An 18,467-nucleotide genomic window follows, 5' to 3' on the forward strand; every position below is an offset into this window, starting at 1 on the left:
GGGCGGTCTTTTTTTGAAGAGGACTCCTTGAAGGGGGTAGAAGGAACCGATGGAGGTACTGAAGCAAATCTTTGATGAGAGAAAGAGCCCAACAGCTCCTTTTTTGATCTTTTTTCCTCAGAGTCTTCTTTGCTTTGAGACCTAGATTTTTTTTTACTGTCTCTGTGAGAAGAGGACACTTCTCCCTCCTTTCTTTATCGAGAGGCGGTATGAGCTCTCTCCTCATTCTCAGAGCCTAAGTCCTTGGCAGCCTTCTTTTTCTGTTGCCACAGAAGCAATCTATGCTCTCAATCTTTTGAGGGTTTTTATGGAAAAAGTATGACAGTACTTGCATTCCATGGGTCTCTAATCCGGAAAAAAGCAATACAGCCATTCTTTTTGTGGCTCTTCAGAGAAAAGTCTAGATTTTCAACATGTCTTGCAGGGCCTAAAAAGCCCTTTTTTAGACTCAGACATTCTGAGTGAAAGCACAGCTAAACACACTAACCAACTCTACCTCAGATGACGATATGAGGTGAAGAGATGAACTGGAGACTGCAGGTCAAAAGGGTAACAGTGAAACACTGTGAATGAGCAGAGCTCAGAAAGACTCCCTAAGACACGACGTGCGGTAAGAAATCTGAGGTATGGTGGCTCTGCAGGGGATGAGTACTCCAGGGCCTCTGCTCTGATTGGCTGAAGTTTGGGTGTCTTAAATCAACGTGAATTGACACACTGCTCTTATTACTGTTACAGTGAGACTCCCACCATGACGAAGGGGAAGATTCAAGCATGTGAATCTATAACAGATACAATACTGGAAAACCACCCTCCATCGGAAGTAGATGTGATGGAGTGCAGCAAGTGCGTAGACTTACCTTCCTCCGTGAGGGATGGGACGCGGGCGTTGCTGTTGCTGCTGCTGCTGCAGCAGTTGTTGCAGCTGCATTATGTGCTGGTGGAAGTGCTGCTGGGGGTGCTGAGGAGGCGGTGGAGGGTGCGGGAGATGAGGATGGTGCTGATTAAACATCTTCAATCGTCGTTATAAAGCAAACCTGAAAATAGAGCAAAGAATGAGAGAGCTGCTCTCGTCCTCCCCCTCACAACCCAAGTTACTGACCGCAGGAAAGGCTTGGTGGTGCAAAGCAGCATAGAAAGCTATACCTGGGCTGCACACCTAGTAACAACCACTACAGGACACGCACTGCCAGCACACCTGCGTGCCAAACACTGGAGGAACCTACACTTGGACTTCGCTCCCAGCACACCTGTGTATCAAATACTACAGAACCTACATCCAAGCTGCACCCCTCACACACGTGAGTATCAAACACTACAGGAACCTACAATGGGTTGTACTCCCTACACCCTTGTGTATGACACGCTACAGGAACCTACACCTGGGCTGCGCTCCCTGCACAACTGAGTATCAAACACTACAGCAACCTACAGTGGGCTGTGCTCCCTACACACCAATGTATCAAACACTACATGAGCCTACACCTGGGCTGTGGACCCTGCACACCTGAGTATCAAATGCTACAGTAACCTACACTGGGCTGTGCTCCCTACACCCTTGTGTATCACACGCTACAGGAACCTACACCTGGGCTGTGCTCCCTACACACTGATGTATCAAACACTACAGGAGCCTACACCCGGGCTGTGCTCCCAGCACACCTGTGTATCAAACACTACAGGAGCATACACTCGGGCTGTGCTCCCAGCACACCTGAGTATCAAACACTACAGGAGCCTACACCTGGGCTGTGCTCCCTACACACTGATGTATCAAACACTACAGGAGCCTACACCCGGGCTGTGCTCCCAGCACACCTGAGTATCAAACACTACAGGAGCCTACACCTGGGCTGTGCTCCCTACACACTGATGCATCAAACACTACAGGAGCCTACACCCGGGCTGTGCTCCCAGCACACCTGTGTATAAAACACTACAGGAGCCTACACTCTGGCTGTGCTCCCAGCACACCTGAGTATCAAACACTACAGGAGCCTACACCTGGGCCATGGTCCCAGCACACCTGAGTATCAAACACTACAGGAGCCTACGCCCGGGCTGTGCTCCCAGCACACCTGAGTATCAAACACTACAGGAGCCTACACCTGGGCTGCGCTCAGAGCACACCGATTTATCAAACACTACAGGAGCCTACACCCGGGCTGTGCTCCCAGCACACCTGTGTATGAAACACTACAGGAGCCTACACCCGGGCTGCGCTCCATGCACACTGATGTATCAAACACTACAGGAGCATACACCCGGGCTGTGCTCCCTGCACACTGATGTATCAAACACTACAGGAGCTTACACCCGGGCTGTGCTCCCAGCGCACCCGAGTATCAAACACTACAGGAGCCTACACCTGGGCTGCGCTCCCTGCACACCAGAGTATCAAACACTACAGGAGCCTGCACCTGGGCTGCGCTCCCTGCACACCTGAATATCAAACACTACAGGAGCCTACACCTGGGCTGTGCTCCCAGCACACCTGTGTATGAAACACTACAGGAGCCTACACCTAGGCTGCGCTCCCTGCACACTGATGTATCAAACACTACAGGAGCCTACACCTGGGTTGCGCTCCCTGCACACTAATGTATCAAACACTACAGGAGCCTACACTGGGCTGCGCTCCCTCACACCTGAGTATCAAACACTACAGGAGCCTACACCCGGGCTGTGCTCCCTGTACACCTGTGTATCAAACACTACAGGAGCCTACACCTGGACTGCACTCCCAGCACACCGATGTATCAAACACTACAGGAGCCTACACCTGGGCTGCGCTCCCTGCACACCTGAGTATCAAACACTACAGGAGCCTACACCCGGGCTGTGCTCCCAGCACACCGATGTATCAAACACTACAGGAGCCTACACCCGGGCTGTGCTCCCTGCACACCTGTGTATCAAACACTACAGGAGCCTACACCCGGGCTGCGCTCCCTGCACACTTGAGTATCAAACTCTACAGGAGCCTACACCCGGGCTGTGGTCCCTGCACACCTGAGTATCAAACACTACAGGAGCCTACACCCGTGCTGTTCTCCCAGCACACCGATGTATCAAACACTACAGGAGCCTACACCCGGGCTGTGCTCCCAGCACACCGATGTATCAAACACTACAGGAGTCTACACCTGGGCTGCGCTCCCTGCACACCTGAGTATCAAACACTACAGGAGCCTACACCCGGGCTGCGCTCCCTGCACACCTGAGTATCAAACGCTACAGTAACCTACACTGGGCTGTGCTCCCTACACACTGATGTATCAAACACTACAGGAGCCTACACCCGGGCTGTGCTCCCAGCGCACCCGAGTGTCAAACACTACAGGAGCCTACACTGGGCTGTGCTCCCTACACACTGATGTATCAAACACTACAGGAGCTTACACCCGGGCTGTGCTCCCAGCGCACCCGAGTATCAAACACTACAGGAGTCTACACCTGGGCTGCGCTCCCTGCACACCAGAGTATCAAACACTACAGGAGCCTGCACCTGGGCTGCGCTCCCTGCACACCTGAATATCAAACACTACAGGAGCCTACACTGGGCTGTGCTCCCTACACACTGATGTATCAAACACTACAGGAGCTTACACCCGGGCTGTGCTCCCAGCACACCTGTGTATCAAACACTACAGGAGCCTACACCTGGGCTGCGCTCCCTGCACACCTGAGTATCAAACGCTACAGCAACCTACACTGGGCTGTGCTCCCTACACACTGATGTATCAAACACTACAGGAGCCTACACCCGGGCTGTGCTCCCAGCGCACCCGAGTGTCAAACACTACAGGAGCCTACACTGGGCTGTGCTCCCTACACACTGATGTATCAAACACTACAGGAGCTTACACCCGGGCTGTGCTCCCAGCACACCTGAGTATCAAACACTACAGGAGCCTACACCTGGGCTGCGCTCCCTGCACACCTGAGTATCAAACACTACAGGAGCTTACACCTGGGCTGCGCTCCCTGCACACCTGAGTATCAAACACTACAGGAGCCTACAACCGGGCTGTGCTCCCAGCACACCTGTGTATGAAACACTACAGGAGCCTACACTGGGCTGTGCTCCCTACACACGAGTGTAGCAAATAACACAGAACCCAAAACCCAAAACCTGGGCTGTGCTCCCTGCACACCTGTGTATGATATGAAACACTACAGGAGCCTACACCCGGGCTGTGTTCCCAGCACACCCGAGTATCAAACACTACAGGAGCCTACACCCGGGCTGTGCTCCCAGCACACCTGTGTTTCAAACACTAGAAAACACACACACCTTGGCATGAGACGGTAGGGAGCCTACGCATGACAGGGTACAGTACCCCCAACCACCCCATTCTAAAGTCCTCTGCAGGAACCCGCACCTACGCCCGACCCCTACAGGAAAGTACACCTGTGCAAGACGGCGGGCGCCAGGCAGACCTCATCGCTACAAACAAGGGCTGTGCTGGAAACAGGCTAAGACCACAAGACCCAGCATGCACTGCCGTCACACGCAAGCCCCGGACTGTAAACAGTGTCTGTAAAGCCATGAAGGGAGCCAGGCGCAGCTCCGGCGGTGTAGGAGCGCCCTACTACAGCACCCATCATGTGCACCCGCACCCCCTGCTCCCCCCACGCTGCTCACCTCAGCACAAGCGGGTCCGATCAGAGGCTCCGGGGCCCAGAGTTCCCCCAGGCAGTCCTCACGGCGGAGCTGTGCTTTGTTGTGCAGGCGAGATCTCTCCGCACCAAAACAACACGGCGGAGCGGTGGCAACAACGAGGAGGTGCACAGCGCCTACTGCAGGCCCGGAGGACCTAGTGCAGGCGGTTAAGGAGGGGGGGGGGGGGTGTACAGGCAGATGGGGTGGGGCGGGAGGACTGGGGAGAGGAGGGCTGTGCAGGCAGAGGGGAGAGGAGGGCTGTGCAGACAGAGGGGAGAGATGCTGCTGGGGAGAGGAGGGCTGGGCAGGTAGAGGGGGGAGATGCTGCTGGGGAAAGGAGGGCTGTGCAGTCAGAGGGGAGAGGAGGGCTGTGCAGGCAGAGGGGAGAGATGCTGCTGGGGAGAGGAGGGCTGTGCAGGTAGAGGGGAGAGATGCTGCTGGGGAGAGGAGGGCTGTGCAGGTAGAGGGGAGAGATGCTGCTGGGGAAAGGAGGGCTGTGCAGTCAGAGGGGAAAGGAGGGCTGTGCAGGCAGAGGGGAGGGAGGAGGGCTGTGCAGGCAGAGGGGAGATGCTGCTGGGGAGAAGAGGGTTGTGCAGTCAGAGGAGAGAGGAGGGCTGTGCAGGCAGAGGGGAAGAGATGCTGCTGGGGAGAGGAGGGCTGTGCAGGCAGATGGGAGAGATGCTGCTGGGGAGAGGAGGGCTGTGCAGGCAGAGGGGAGGGAGGAGGGCTGTGCAGGCAGAGGGGAGAGATGCTGCTGGGGAGAGGAGGGCTGTGCAAGCAGAGGGGAGAGATGCTGCTGGGGAGAGGAGGGCTGTGCAGGCAGAGGGGAGAGGAGGGTTGTGCAGGCAGAGGGGAGGAAGGAGGGCTGTGCAGGCAGAGGGGAGAGATGCTGCTGGGGAGAGGAGGGCTGTGCAGGCCGAGGGGAGGGACGAGGGCTGTGCAGGCAGAGGGGAGAGATGCTGCTGAGGAGAGGAGGGCTGTGCAGGCAGAGGGGAAAAGAGGGCTGTGCAGGCAGAGGGGAGGGAGGAGGGCTGTGCAGGCAGAGGGGAGAGATGCTGCTGGGGAGATGAGGGTTGAGCAGGCAGAGGGGAGAGGAGGGCTGTTCAGGCAGAGGGGAGAGATGCTGCTGGGTAGAGGAGGGCTGTGCAGGCAGAGGGGAGAGATGCTGCTGGGGAGAGGAGGGCTGTGCAGGGAGAGATGCTGCCGGGGAGAGGAGGGCTGTGCAGGCAGAGGGGAGAGGAGGGCTGTGCAGGCAGATGGGAGAGATGCTGCTGGGGAGAGGAGGGCTGTGCAGGCAGAGGGGAGGGAGGAGGGCTGTGCAGGCAGAGGGGAGAGATGCTGCTGGGGAGAGGAGGGCTGTGCAAGCAGAGGGGAGAGATGCTGCTGGGGAGAGGAGGGCTGTGCAGGCAGAGGGGAGAGGAGGGTTGTGCAGGCAGAGGGGAGGAAGGAGGGCTGTGCAGGCAGAGGGGAGGAAGGAGGGTTGTGCAGGCAGAGGGGAGAGATGCTGCTGGGGAGAGGAGGGCTGTTCAGGCCGAGGGGAGGGAGGAGGGCTGTGCAGGCAGAGGGGAGAGATGCTGCTGAGGAGAGGAGGGCTGTACAGGCAGAGGGGAAAGGAGGGCTGTGCAGGCAGAGGGGAGAGATGCTGCTGGGGAAAGGAGGGCTGTGCAGGCAGAGGGGAGAGATGCTGCTGGGGAGAGGAGGGCTGTGCAGGCAGAGGGGAGAGATGCTGCTGGGGAGATGAGGGTTGAGCAGGCAGAGGGGAGAGGAGGGCTGTTCAGGCAGAGGGGAGAGATGCTGCTGGGTAGAGGAGGGCTGTGCAGGCAGAGGGGAGAGATGCTGCTGGGGAGGGGAGGGCTGTGCAGGCAGAGGGGAGAGGAGGGCTGTGCAGGCAGAGGGGAGAGATGCTGCTGGGGAGAGGAGGACTGTGCAGGGAGAGGGGAGAGGAGGGCTGTGCGGGCAGAGGGGAAAGGAGGGCTGTGCAGGCAGAGGGGAGGGAGGAGGGCTGTGCAGGCAGAGGGGAGAGATGCTGCTGGGGAGAAGAGGGTTGTGCAGGCAGAGGGGAGAGGAGGGCTGTGCAGGCAGAGGGGAGAGATGCTGCTGGGGAGAGGTGGGCTGTGCAGGCAGATGGGAGAGATGCTGCTGGGGAGAGGAGGGCTGTGCAGGCAGAGGGGAGGGAGGAGGGCTGTGCAGGCAGAGGGGAGAGATGCTGCTGGGGAGAGGAGGGCTGTGTAGGAAGAGCGGATAAATGCTGCTGGGGAGAGGAGGGCTGTGCAGGCAGAGGGAGAGGAGGGTTGTGCAGGCAGAGGGGAGGAAGGAGGGCTGTGCAGGCAGAGGGGAGGAAGGAGGGCTGTGCAGGCAGAGGGGAGGAAGGAGGGCTGTGCAGGCAGAGGGGAGAGATGCTGCTGAGGAGAGAAGGGCTGTGCAGGCAGAGGGGAAAGGAGGGCTGTGCAGGCAGAGGGGAGGGAGGAGGGCTGTGCAGGCAGAGGGGAGAGATGCTGCTGGGGAGAGGAGGGCTGTGCAGGCAGAGGGGAGAGATGCTGCTGGGGAGAGGAGGGCTGTGCAGGCAGAGGGGAGAGATGCTGCTGGGGAGATGAGGGTTGAGCAGGCAGAGGGGAGAGGAGGGCTGTTCAGGCAGAGGGGAGAGATGCTGCTGGGTAGAGGAGGGCTGTGCAGGCAGAGGGGAGAGATGCTGCTGGGGAGAGGAGGACTGTGCAGGGAGAGGGGAGAGGAGGGCTGTGCAGGCAGAGGGGAGGGAGGAGGGCTGTGCAGGGAGACGGGAGAGATGCTGCTGGGGAGAGGAGGGCTGTGCAGGCAGAGAGGAGGCCTGTGCAGGCAGAGGGGAGAGATGCTGCTGGGGAGAGAAGGGCTGTGCAGGCAGAGGGGAGAGAAGGGCTGTGCAGGCAGAGGGGAGGGAGGAGAGCTGTGCAGGGAGAGGGGAGAGATGCTGCTGGGGAGAGGAGAGATGTGCAGGCAGAGAGGAGGGCTGTGCAGGCAGAGGGGAGAGATGCTGCTGGGGAGAGAAGGGCTGTGCAGGCAGAGGGGAGTGATGCTGCTTGGGAGAGGAGTGCTGTGCAGGAAGAGCGGAGAGATGCTGCTGGGGAGAAGAGGGCTGTGCAGGCAGAGGGGAGAGGAGGGCTGTGCAGGCAGAGGGGAGGGAGGAGGGCTGTGCAGGCAGAGAGGAGGGCTGTGCAGGCAGAGGGGAGAGATGCTGCTGGGGAGAGGAGGGCTGTGCAGGCAGAGGGGAGAGGAGGATTGTGCATGCAGAGGGGAGGGAGGAGGGCTGTGCAGGCAGAGGGGAGGGATGCTGCTGGGGAGAGGAGGGCTGTGCAGGCAGAAGGGAAAGGAGGACAGTGCAGGCAGAGGGGACGGAGGAGGGCTGTGCAGGCAGAGGGGAGAGATGCTGCTGGGGAGAAGAGGGCTGTGCAGGCAGAGGGGAGAGGAGGGCTGTGCAGGCAGAGGGGAGAGGAGGGCTGTGCAGGCAGAGGGGAGAGATGCTGCTGGGGAGAGGAGGGCTGTGCAGGCAGAGGGGAGAGATGCTGCTGGGGAGAAGAGGGCTGTTCAGGCAGAGGGGAGGGAGGAGGGCTGTGCAGGCAGAGGGGGAGATGCTGCTGGGGAGAGGAGGGTTGTGCAGGCAGAGGGGAGAGGAGGGCTGTGCAGGCAGAGGGGAGAGATGCTGCTGGAGAGAGGAGGGCTGTGCAGGGAGAGATGCTGCTGGGGAGAGGGGGCTGTGCAGGCAGAGGGGAGAGGAGGGCTCTGCAGGCACAGGGGAGAGCAGGGCTGTGCAGGCAGAGGGGAGAGATGCTGCTGGGGAGAGGAGTGCTGTGCAGGAAGAGCGGAGAGATGCTGCTGGGGAGAAGAGGGCTGTGCAGGTAGAGGGGAGAGGAGGATTGTGCAGGCAGAGGGGAGAGGAGGGCTGTGCAGGCAGAGGGGAGAGGAGGGCTGTGCAGGCTGAGGGGAGAGATGCTTCTGGGGAGAGAAGGGGTGTGCAGGCAGAGGGGAGAGGAGGGCAGTGCAGGCAGAGGGGAGGGAGGAGGGTTGTGCAGGCAGAGGGGAGGGAGGAGGGTTGTGCAGGCAGAGGGGAGAGGAGGGCTGTGCAGGCAGAGGGGAGAGGTGCTGCTGGGGAGAGGAGGGCTGTGTAGGCAGAGGGGTCGAGGAGTGCTGTGCATGCAGAGGGGAGGGAGGAGGGCTGTGCAGGCAGAGGGGAGAGGAGGGTTGTGCAGGCAGAGGGGAGAGATGCTGCTGGGGAAAGGAGGGCTGTGCAGGCAGAGGGGAGAGATGCTGCTGGGGAGAGGAGGGCTGTGCAGGCAGAGGGGAGAGATGCTGCTGGGGAGATGAGGGTTGAGCAGGCAGAGGGGAGAGGAGGGCTGTTCAGGCAGAGGGGAGAGATGCTGCTGGGTAGAGGAGGGCTGTGCAGGCAGAGGGGAGAGATGCTGCTGGGGAGGGGAGGGCTGTGCAGGCAGAGGGGAGAGGAGGGCTGTGCAGGCAGAGGGGAGAGATGCTGCTGGGGAGAGGAGGACTGTGCAGGGAGAGGGGAGAGGAGGGCTGTGCGGGCAGAGGGGAAAGGAGGGCTGTGCAGGCAGAGGGGAGGGAGGAGGGCTGTGCAGGCAGAGGGGAGAGATGCTGCTGGGGAGAAGAGGGTTGTGCAGGCAGAGGGGAGAGGAGGGCTGTGCAGGCAGAGGGGAGAGATGCTGCTGGGGAGAGGTGGGCTGTGCAGGCAGATGGGAGAGATGCTGCTGGGGAGAGGAGGGCTGTGCAGGCAGAGGGGAGGGAGGAGGGCTGTGCAGGCAGAGGGGAGAGATGCTGCTGGGGAGAGGAGGGCTGTGTAGGAAGAGCGGATAAATGCTGCTGGGGAGAGGAGGGCTGTGCAGGCAGAGGGAGAGGAGGGTTGTGCAGGCAGAGGGGAGGAAGGAGGGCTGTGCAGGCAGAGGGGAGGAAGGAGGGCTGTGCAGGCAGAGGGGAGGAAGGAGGGCTGTGCAGGCAGAGGGGAGAGATGCTGCTGAGGAGAGAAGGGCTGTGCAGGCAGAGGGGAAAGGAGGGCTGTGCAGGCAGAGGGGAGGGAGGAGGGCTGTGCAGGCAGAGGGGAGAGATGCTGCTGGGGAGAGGAGGGCTGTGCAGGCAGAGGGGAGAGATGCTGCTGGGGAGAGGAGGGCTGTGCAGGCAGAGGGGAGAGATGCTGCTGGGGAGATGAGGGTTGAGCAGGCAGAGGGGAGAGGAGGGCTGTTCAGGCAGAGGGGAGAGATGCTGCTGGGTAGAGGAGGGCTGTGCAGGCAGAGGGGAGAGATGCTGCTGGGGAGAGGAGGACTGTGCAGGGAGAGGGGAGAGGAGGGCTGTGCAGGCAGAGGGGAGGGAGGAGGGCTGTGCAGGGAGACGGGAGAGATGCTGCTGGGGAGAGGAGGGCTGTGCAGGCAGAGAGGAGGCCTGTGCAGGCAGAGGGGAGAGATGCTGCTGGGGAGAGAAGGGCTGTGCAGGCAGAGGGGAGAGAAGGGCTGTGCAGGCAGAGGGGAGGGAGGAGAGCTGTGCAGGGAGAGGGGAGAGATGCTGCTGGGGAGAGGAGAGATGTGCAGGCAGAGAGGAGGGCTGTGCAGGCAGAGGGGAGAGATGCTGCTGGGGAGAGAAGGGCTGTGCAGGCAGAGGGGAGTGATGCTGCTTGGGAGAGGAGTGCTGTGCAGGAAGAGCGGAGAGATGCTGCTGGGGAGAAGAGGGCTGTGCAGGCAGAGGGGAGAGGAGGGCTGTGCAGGCAGAGGGGAGGGAGGAGGGCTGTGCAGGCAGAGAGGAGGGCTGTGCAGGCAGAGGGGAGAGATGCTGCTGGGGAGAGGAGGGCTGTGCAGGCAGAGGGGAGAGGAGGATTGTGCATGCAGAGGGGAGGGAGGAGGGCTGTGCAGGCAGAGGGGAGAGATGCTGCTGGGGAGAGGAGGGCTGTGCAGGCAGAAGGGAAAGGAGGACAGTGCAGGCAGAGGGGACGGAGGAGGGCTGTGCAGGCAGAGGGGAGAGATGCTGCTGGGGAGAAGAGGGCTGTGCAGGCAGAAGGGAGAGGAGGGCTGTGCAGGCAGAGGGGAGAGATGCTGCTGGGGAGAGGAGGGCTGTGCAGGCAGAGGGGAGAGATGCTGCTGGGGAGAAGAGGGCTGTTCAGGCAGAGGGGAGGGAGGAGGGCTGTGCAGGCAGAGGGGGAGAGATGCTGCTGGGGAGAGGAGGGTTGTGCAGGCAGAGGGGAGAGGAGGGCTGTGCAGGCAGAGGGGAGAGATGCTGCTGGAGAGAGGAGGGCTGTGCAGGGAGAGATGCTGCTGGGGAGAGGGGGCTGTGCAGGCAGAGGGGAGAGGAGGGCTCTGCAGGCACAGGGGAGAGCAGGGCTGTGCAGGCAGAGGGGAGAGATGCTGCTGGGGAGAGGAGTGCTGTGCAGGAAGAGCGGAGAGATGCTGCTGGGGAGAAGAGGGCTGTGCAGGCAGAGGGGAGAGGAGGATTGTGCAGGCAGAGGGGAGAGGAGGGCTGTGCAGGCAGAGGGGAGAGGAGGGCTGTGCAGGCTGAGGGGAGAGATGCTTCTGGGGAGAGAAGGGGTGTGCAGGCAGAGGGGAGAGGAGGGCAGTGCAGGCAGAGGGGAGGGAGGAGGGTTGTGCAGGCAGAGGGGAGGGAGGAGGGTTGTGCAGGCAGAGGGGAGAGGAGGGCTGTGCAGGCAGAGGGGAGAGGTGCTGCTGGGGAGAGGAGGGCTGTGTAGGCAGAGGGGTCGAGGAGTGCTGTGCATGCAGAGGGGAGGGAGGAGGGCTGTGCAGGCAGAGGGGAGAGGAGGGTTGTGCAGGCAGAGGGGAGAGATGCTGCTGGGGAGAGAAGGGCTGTGCAGGCAGAGGGGAAAGGAGGGCTGTACAGGCAGAGGGGAGGGAGGAGGGCTGTGCAAGCAGAGGGGAGAGGAGGGCTGTGCAGGCAGAAGGGAGAGGAGGGCTGTGCTGGCAGAGGGGAGAGGAGGGCTGTGCAGGCAGAGGGGAGAGATGCTGCTGGGGAGAGGAGGGATGTGCAGGCAGATGGGAGAGATGCTGCTGGGGAGAAGAGGGCTGTGCAGGCAGAGGGGAGAGGAGGGCTGAGCAGGCAGAGGGGAGAGATGCTGCTGGGGAGAGGAGGGCTGTGCAGGCAGATGGGAGAGGCGCTGCTGGGGAGAGGAGGGCTGTGCAGGCAGAGGGAAGGGAGGAGGGCTCTGCAGGCAGAGGGGAGAGATGCTGCTGGGGATAGGAGGGTTGTGCAGGCAGAGGGGAGAGGAGGGCTGTGCAGGTAGAGGGGAGAGATGCTGCTGGGGAGAGGAGGGCTATCCAGGGAGAGATGCTGCTGGGGAGAGGAGGGCTGTGTAGGCAGAGGGGAGAGGAGGGCTCTGCAGGCAGAGGGGAGAGATGCTGCTGGGGAGAGGAGGGCTGTGCAGGCAGATGGGAGAGATGCTGCTGGGGAGAAGAGGGCTGTGCAGGCAGAGGGGAGAGGAGGGCTGAGCAGGCAGAGGGGAGAGGAGGGCTGTGCAGGCAGAGGGGAGAGGAGGGCTGTGCAGGCAGAGGGGAGATGCTGCTGGGGAGAGGAGGGCTGTGCAGGCAGAGGGGAGGGAGGAGGGCTGTGCAGGCAGAGGGGAGAGATGCTGCTGGGGAGAGGAGGGTTGTGCAGGCAGAGGGGAGAGGAGGGCTGTGCAGGCAGAGGGGAGAGATGCTGCTGGGGAGAGGAGGGCTGTGCAGGGAGAGATGCTGCTGGGGAGAGGAGGGCTGTGCAGGCAGAGGGGAGAGGAGGGCTCTGCAGGCAGAGGGGAGAGCAGGGCTGTGCAGGCAGAGGGGAGTGATGCTGCTGGGGAGAGGAGTGCTGTGCAGGAAGAGCGGAGAGATGCTGCTGGGGAGAAGAGGGCTGTGCAGGCAGAGGGGAGAGGAGGATTGTGCAGGCAGAGGGGAGAGGAGGGCTGTGCAGGCAGAGGGGAGAGATGCTTCTGGGGAGAGAAGGGGTGTGCAGGCAGAGGGGAGAGGAGGGCAGTGCAGGCAGAGGGGAGGGAGGTGGGTTGTGCAGGCAGAGGGGAGAGGAGGGCTGTGCAGGCAGAGGGGAGAGGTGCTGCTGGGGAGAGGAGGGCTGTGTAGGCAGAGGGGTCGAGGAGTGCTGTGCATGCAGAGGGGAGGGAGGAGGGCTGTGCAGGCAGAGGGGAGAGGAGGGCTGTGCAGGCAGAGGGGAGAGATGCTGCTGGGGAGAGGAGGGCTGTGCAGGTAGAGGGGAGAGGAGGGCTGTGCAGGCAGAGGGGAGAGATGCTGGTGGGGAGAGGAGGGCTGTCCAGGCAGTGGGGAAAGGAGGGCTGTGCAGGCAGAGGGGAGAGGAGGGCTGTGCAGGCAGAGGGGAGAGGAGGGCTGTGCAGGCAGAGGGGGGAGATTCTGCTGGGGAGAGGAGGGCTGTGCAGGCAGATGGGAGAGATGCTGCTGGGGAGAAGAGGGCTGTGCAGGCAGAGGGGAGAGGAGGGCTGAGCAGGCAGAGGGGAGAGATGCTGCTGGGGAGAGGAGGGCTGTGCAGGCAGATGGGAGAGATGCTGCTGGGGAGAGGAGGGCTGTGCAGGCAGAGGGGAGGGGGGAGGGCTGTGCAGGCAGAGGGGAGAGATGCTGCTGGGGAGAGGAGGGCTGTGCAGGCAGATGGGAGAGATGCTGCTGGGAAGAAGAGGGCTGTGCAGGCAGAGGGGAGAGGAGGGCTGAGCAGGCAGAGGGGAGAGGAGGGCTGTGCAGGCAGAGGGGAGAGGAGGGCTGTGCAGGCAGAGGGGAGAGGAGGGCTGTGCAGGCAGAGGAGAGATGCTGCTGGGGAGAGGAGGGCTGTGCAGGCAGAGGGGAGGAAGGAGGGCTGTGCAGGCAGAGGGGAGGGAGGAGGGCTGTGCAGGCAGAGGGGAGAGATGCTGCTGGGGAGAGGAGGGTTGTGCAGGGAGAGATGCTGCTGGGGAGAGGAGGGCTGTGAAGGCAGAGGGGAGAGGAGGGCACTGCAGGCAGAGGGTAGAGATGCTGCTGGGGAGAGGAGGGCTGTGCAGGCAGATGGGAGAGATGCTGCTGGGGAGAAGAGGGCTGTGCAGGCAGAGGGGGGAGGAGGGCTGTGCAGGCAGAGGGGAGAGGAGGGCTGTGCAGGCAGAGGGGCGAGGAGGGCTGTGCAGGCAGAGGGGCGAGGAGGGCTGTGCAGGCAGAGGGGAGATGCTGCTGGGGAGAGGAGGGCTGTGCAGGCAGATGGCAGAGATGCTGCTGGGGAGAAGAGGGCTGTGCAGGCAGAGGGGAGAGGAGGGCTGAGCAGGCAGAGGGGAGAGATGCTGCTGGGGAGAGGAGGGCTGTGCAGGCAGATGGAAGAGATGCTGCTGGGGACAGGAGGGTTGTGCAGGCAGAGGGGAGAGGAGGGCTGTGCAGGTAGAGGGGAGAGATGCTGCTGGGGAGAGGAGGGCTATCCAGGGAGAGATGCTGCTGGGGAGAAGAGGGCTGTGTAGGCAGAGGGGAGAGGAGGGCTCTGCAGGCAGAGGGGAGAGATGCTGCTGGGGAGAGGAGGGCTGTGCAGGCAGATGGGAGAGATGCTGCTGGGAAGAAGAGGGCTGTGCAGGCAGAGGGGAGAGGAGGGCTGAGCAGGCAGAGGGGAGAGGAGGGCTGTGCAGGCAGAGGGGAGAGGAGGGCTGTGCAGGCAGAGGGGAGAGGAGGGCTGTGCAGGCAGAGGGGAGATGCTGCTGGGGAGAGGAGGGCTGTGCAGGCAGAGGGGAGGGAGGAGGGCTGTGCAGGCAGAGGGGAGGGAGGAGGGCTGTGCAGGCAGAGGGGAGAGATGCTGCTGGGGAGAGGAGGGTTGTGCAGGCAGAGGGGAGAGGAGGGCTGTGCAGGCAGAGGGGAGAGATGCTGCTGGGGAGAGGAGGGCTGTGCAGGGAGAGATGCTGCTGGGGAGAGGAGGGCTGTGCAGGCAGAGGGGAGAGGAGGGCTCTGCAGGCAGAGGGGAGAGCAGGGCTGTGCAGGCAGAGGGGAGTGATGCTGCTGGGGAGAGGAGTGCTGTGCAGGAAGAGCGGAGAGATGCTGCTGGGGAGAAGAGTGCTGTGCAGGCAGAGGGGAGAGGAGGGCTGTGCAGGCAGAGGGGAGAGATGCTGCTGGGGAGAGGAGGGCTGTGCAGGGAGAGATGCTGCTGGGGAGAGGAGGATTGTGCAGGCAGAGGGGAGAGGAGGTATGTGCAGGCAGAGGGGAGTGGAGGGCTGTGCAGGCTGAGGGGAGAGATGCTTCTGGGGAGAGAAGGGGTGTGCAGGCAGAGGGGAGAGGAGGGCAGTGCAGGCAGAGGGGAGGGAGGAGGGTTGTGCAGGCAGAGGGTAGAGGAGGGCTGTGCAGGCAGAGGGGAGAGGTGCTGCTGGGGAGAGGAGGGCTGTGTAGGCAGAGGGGTCGAGGAGTGCTGTGCATGCAGAGGGGAGGGAGGAGGGCTGTGCAGGCAGAGGGGAGAGGAGGGCTGTGCAGGCAGAGGGGAGAGATGCTGCTGGGGAGAGGAGGGCTGTGCAGGTAGAGGGGAGAGGAGGGCTGTGCAGGCAGAGGGGAGAGATGCTGGTGGGGAGAGGAGGGCTGTCCAGGCAGTGGGGAAATGAGGGCTGTGCAGGCAGAGGGGAGAGGAGGGCTGTGCAGGCAGAGGGGGGAGATTCTGCTGGGGAGAGGAGGGCTGTGCAGGCAGATGGGAGAGATGCTGCTGGGGAGAAGAGGGCTGTGCAGGCAGAGGGGAGAGGAGGGCTGAGCAGGCAGAGGGGAGAGATGCTGCTGGGGAGAGGAGGGCTGTGCAGGCAGATGGGAGAGATGCTGCTGGGGAGAGGAGGGCTGTGCAGGCAGAGGGGAGGGGGGAGGGCTGTGCAGGCAGAGGGGAGAGATGCTGCTGGGGATAGGAGGGTTGTGCAGGCAGAGGGGAGAGGAGGGCTGTGCAGGCAGAGGGGAGAGATGCTGCTGGGAAGAGGAGGGCTGTCCAGGGGGAGATGCTGCTGGGGAGAGGAGGGCTGTGAAGGCAGAGGGGAGAGGAGGGCTCTGCAGGCAGAGGGGAGAGATGCTGCTGGGGAGAGGAGGGCTGTGCAGGCAGATGGGAGGGATGCTGCTGGGGAGAAGAGGGCTGTGCAGGCAGAGGGGAGAGGAGGGCTGTGCAGGCAGAGGGGAGAGGAGGGCTGTGCAGGCAAAGGGGAGAGGAGGGCTGTGCAGGCAGAGGGGAGAGGAGGGATGTGCAGGCAGAAGGGAGATGCTGCTGGGGAGAGGAGGGCTGTGCAGGCAGATGGCAGAGATGCTTCTGGGGAGAAGAGGGCTGTGCAGGCAGAGGGGAGAGGAGGGCTGAGCAGGCAGAGGGGAGAGATGCTGCTGGGGAGAGGAGGGCTGTGCAGGGAGAGATGCTGCTGGGGAGAGGAGGATTGTGCAGGCAGATGGAAGAGATGCTGCTGGGGATAGGAGGGTTGTGCAGGCAGAGGGGAGAGGAGGGCTGTGCAGGCAGAGGGGAGAGATGCTGCTGGGGAGAGGAGGGCTGTGCAGGGAGAGATGCTGGTGGGGAGAGGAGGGCTGTGCAGGCAGAGGGGAGAGGAGGGCTCTGCAGGCAGAGGAGAGAGCAGAGCTCTGCAGGCAGAGGGGAGAGATGCTGCTGGGGAGAGGAGGGCTGTGCAAGCAGAGGGGAGAGATGCTGCTGGGGAGAGGAGGGCTGTGCAGGAAGAGCGGAGAGGTGCTGCTGGGGAGAGGAGGGCTGTGCAGAAGAGGAGGGCTGTGCAGGCAGAGGGGAGAGGAGGGCTGTGCAGGCAGAGGGGAGGAAGGAGGGCTGTGCAGGCAGAGGGGAGAGATGCTGCTGGGGAGAGGAGGGCTGTGCAGGCAGAGGGGAGAGATGCTGCTGGGGAGAGGAGGGCTATGCAGGAAGAGCGGAGAGATGCTGCTGGGGAGAGGAAAGTTGTGCAGAAGAGGAGGGTTGTGCAGGCAGAGGGGAGAGGAGGGCTGTGCAGGCAGAGGGGAGGAAGGAGGGCTGTGCAGGCAGAGGGGAGAGATGCTGCTGGGGAGAGGAGGGCTGTGCACGCAGAGCGGAGGGAGAAGGGCTGTGCAGGCAGAGGGGAGAGATGCTGCTGGGGAGAGGAGGGCTGTGCAGGCAGAGGGGAAATGAGGGCTGTGCAGGCAGATGGGTGGGAGGAGGGCTGTGCAGGCAGAGGGGAGAGGAGGGTTGTGCAGGCAGAGGGGAGAGGAGGGTTGTGCAGGCAGAGGGGAGAGATGCTGCTGGGGAGCGGAGGGTTGTGCAGGCAGAGGGGAGAGGAGGACTGTGCAGGCAGAGGGGAGAGATGCTGCTGAGGAGAGGAGGGCTGTGCAGGCAGAGGGGAGAGATGCTGCTGGGGAGATGAGGGCTGTGCAGGGAGAGATGCTGCTGGGGAGAGGAAGGCTGTGTAGACAGAGGGGAGAGGAGGGCTCTGCAGGCAGAGGGGAGAGGAGGGGTGTGCAGGCAGAGGGGAGAGATGCTGTTGGGGAGAGGAGGGCTGTGCAAGCAGAGGGGAGAGATGCTGCTGGGGAGAGGAGGGCTGTGCAGGTGGAGAGTAGAGTTGTGCAGGCAGAGGGGAGGAAGGAGGGCTGTGCAGGCAGAGGGGAGAGATGCTGCTGGGGAGAGGAGGGCTACGCAGGCAGAGGGGAGAGATGCTGCTGGGGAGAGGAGGGCTGTGCAGGCAGAGAGGAGGGCTGTGCAGGCAGAGGGGAGAGGAGGGCTGTGCAGGCAGAGGGGAGAGATGCTGCTGGGGATAGGAGGGCTGTGCAGGCAGAGGGGAGAGATGCTTCTGGGGAGAGGAGGGCTGTGCAGGCAGAGGGGAGAGGAGGGCTGTGCAGGCAGAGGGGAGGGAGGAGGGCTGTGCAGGCAGAGGGGAGGGATATATCGGTGAAGAGAGGAGGAAAGGCTTGGAAGAGCGCCGGGGGAGACAGGGAACGGAGGAGCCGGGAAGCACCGAAATAGAAGCTGGCGGTGGGGAGTGGGTTACAATTAGGAGGGAACAGAGGAGAGCAAAGGAGCCCAATGGAGATGTGGCGGAGGAGAGCAGTGGACGGAGAAGACCAAAGCCCAACAGAACTGTGGTGGAGAGGAGAGCAGGGGACAGACAAGAACAAAGGAACCTAACAGAGCTATGGTGGAGTTGAGCAGGGGACATAGGAGCCCATCAGAGCTGTGGTGCAAGACAGCAGGGGACAGAGGAGAGCAAAGGAGCCGAACGGAGCTGTGACCGAGGACACCAAGAGACAGAGGAGACCACAGGAGTCCACAAGAGCTATGGGGCTGGAGAGCATGGGACATAGGAGTCCAACAGACCTGTGGTGGAAGAAAGCAGGGGACAGAGGAGTGCAGAAAAGCACAATAGAGCTGTGGTGCAGGACAGCAGGGGACAGAAGAGAACAAATGAGCCCAAAAGAGCTGTGGGGGAGGGAATCAGGAGACTGAGAAGAACAAAGGAGCCTAACAGAGCTGTGACAGAGGAGAGCAGGAGACAGAGGAGAACAAACTAGCTCAACAGAGCCGTGATGTAGGAGACAGAGGAGAACAAAGGAGCCCACAAGAGCTGTGGGGGAGGAGAGCAGTGGACAGAGGAGTACAGAGAAGCACAACAGAGCTGTGATGGAGGAGACCGAGGAGAACAAAGGAGCCCACAAGAGCTGTGGGGGAAAAGAGCAGTAGACAGTTGAGAGCAAAGGAGCCAAACAGATGTGGTGGAGGAGAGCAGGGGACAAAGAAGAACAAAGGAGCCCAACAGAGCTGTGACAGAGGAGAGCAGGAGACAGAGGAGAACAAACTAGCTCAACAGAGCTCTGATGTAGGAGAGAGAAGAGAACAAAGGAGCCCAAAAGAGCTGTGG

At 62.2% G+C, this 18,467-nt stretch overlaps 1 protein-coding gene across 4 annotated transcripts in view; it reads right to left on the bottom strand.

The window, feature by feature from the left end:
* The window catches only part of CIZ1 (CDKN1A interacting zinc finger protein 1), a 1,193,645-nt gene that overhangs the window by 1,150,413 nt on the left and 24,765 nt on the right, over positions 1–18,467 (bottom strand). For 2 of the 4 annotated variants that reach the window (XM_085614089.1, XM_085614086.1), the window contains exons 1-2: positions 4,646–4,778; positions 858–1,034 (exon numbers count right to left, since the gene is read on the bottom strand). The gene's annotated coding sequence lies outside the window, so the exon portion shown is untranslated. Of the gene's footprint in view, positions 1–857; positions 1,035–4,411; positions 4,527–4,645; positions 4,779–18,467 lie in introns of those variants that run through there. The other 2 variants (XM_085614088.1, XM_085614087.1) reach the window with 2 other exon arrangements.

Source organism: Triturus cristatus, chromosome 1_2, assembly GCF_964204655.1.
Source record: "Triturus cristatus chromosome 1_2, aTriCri1.1, whole genome shotgun sequence".
In the NCBI taxonomy this organism is placed as follows: domain Eukaryota; kingdom Metazoa; phylum Chordata; class Amphibia; order Caudata; family Salamandridae; genus Triturus; species Triturus cristatus.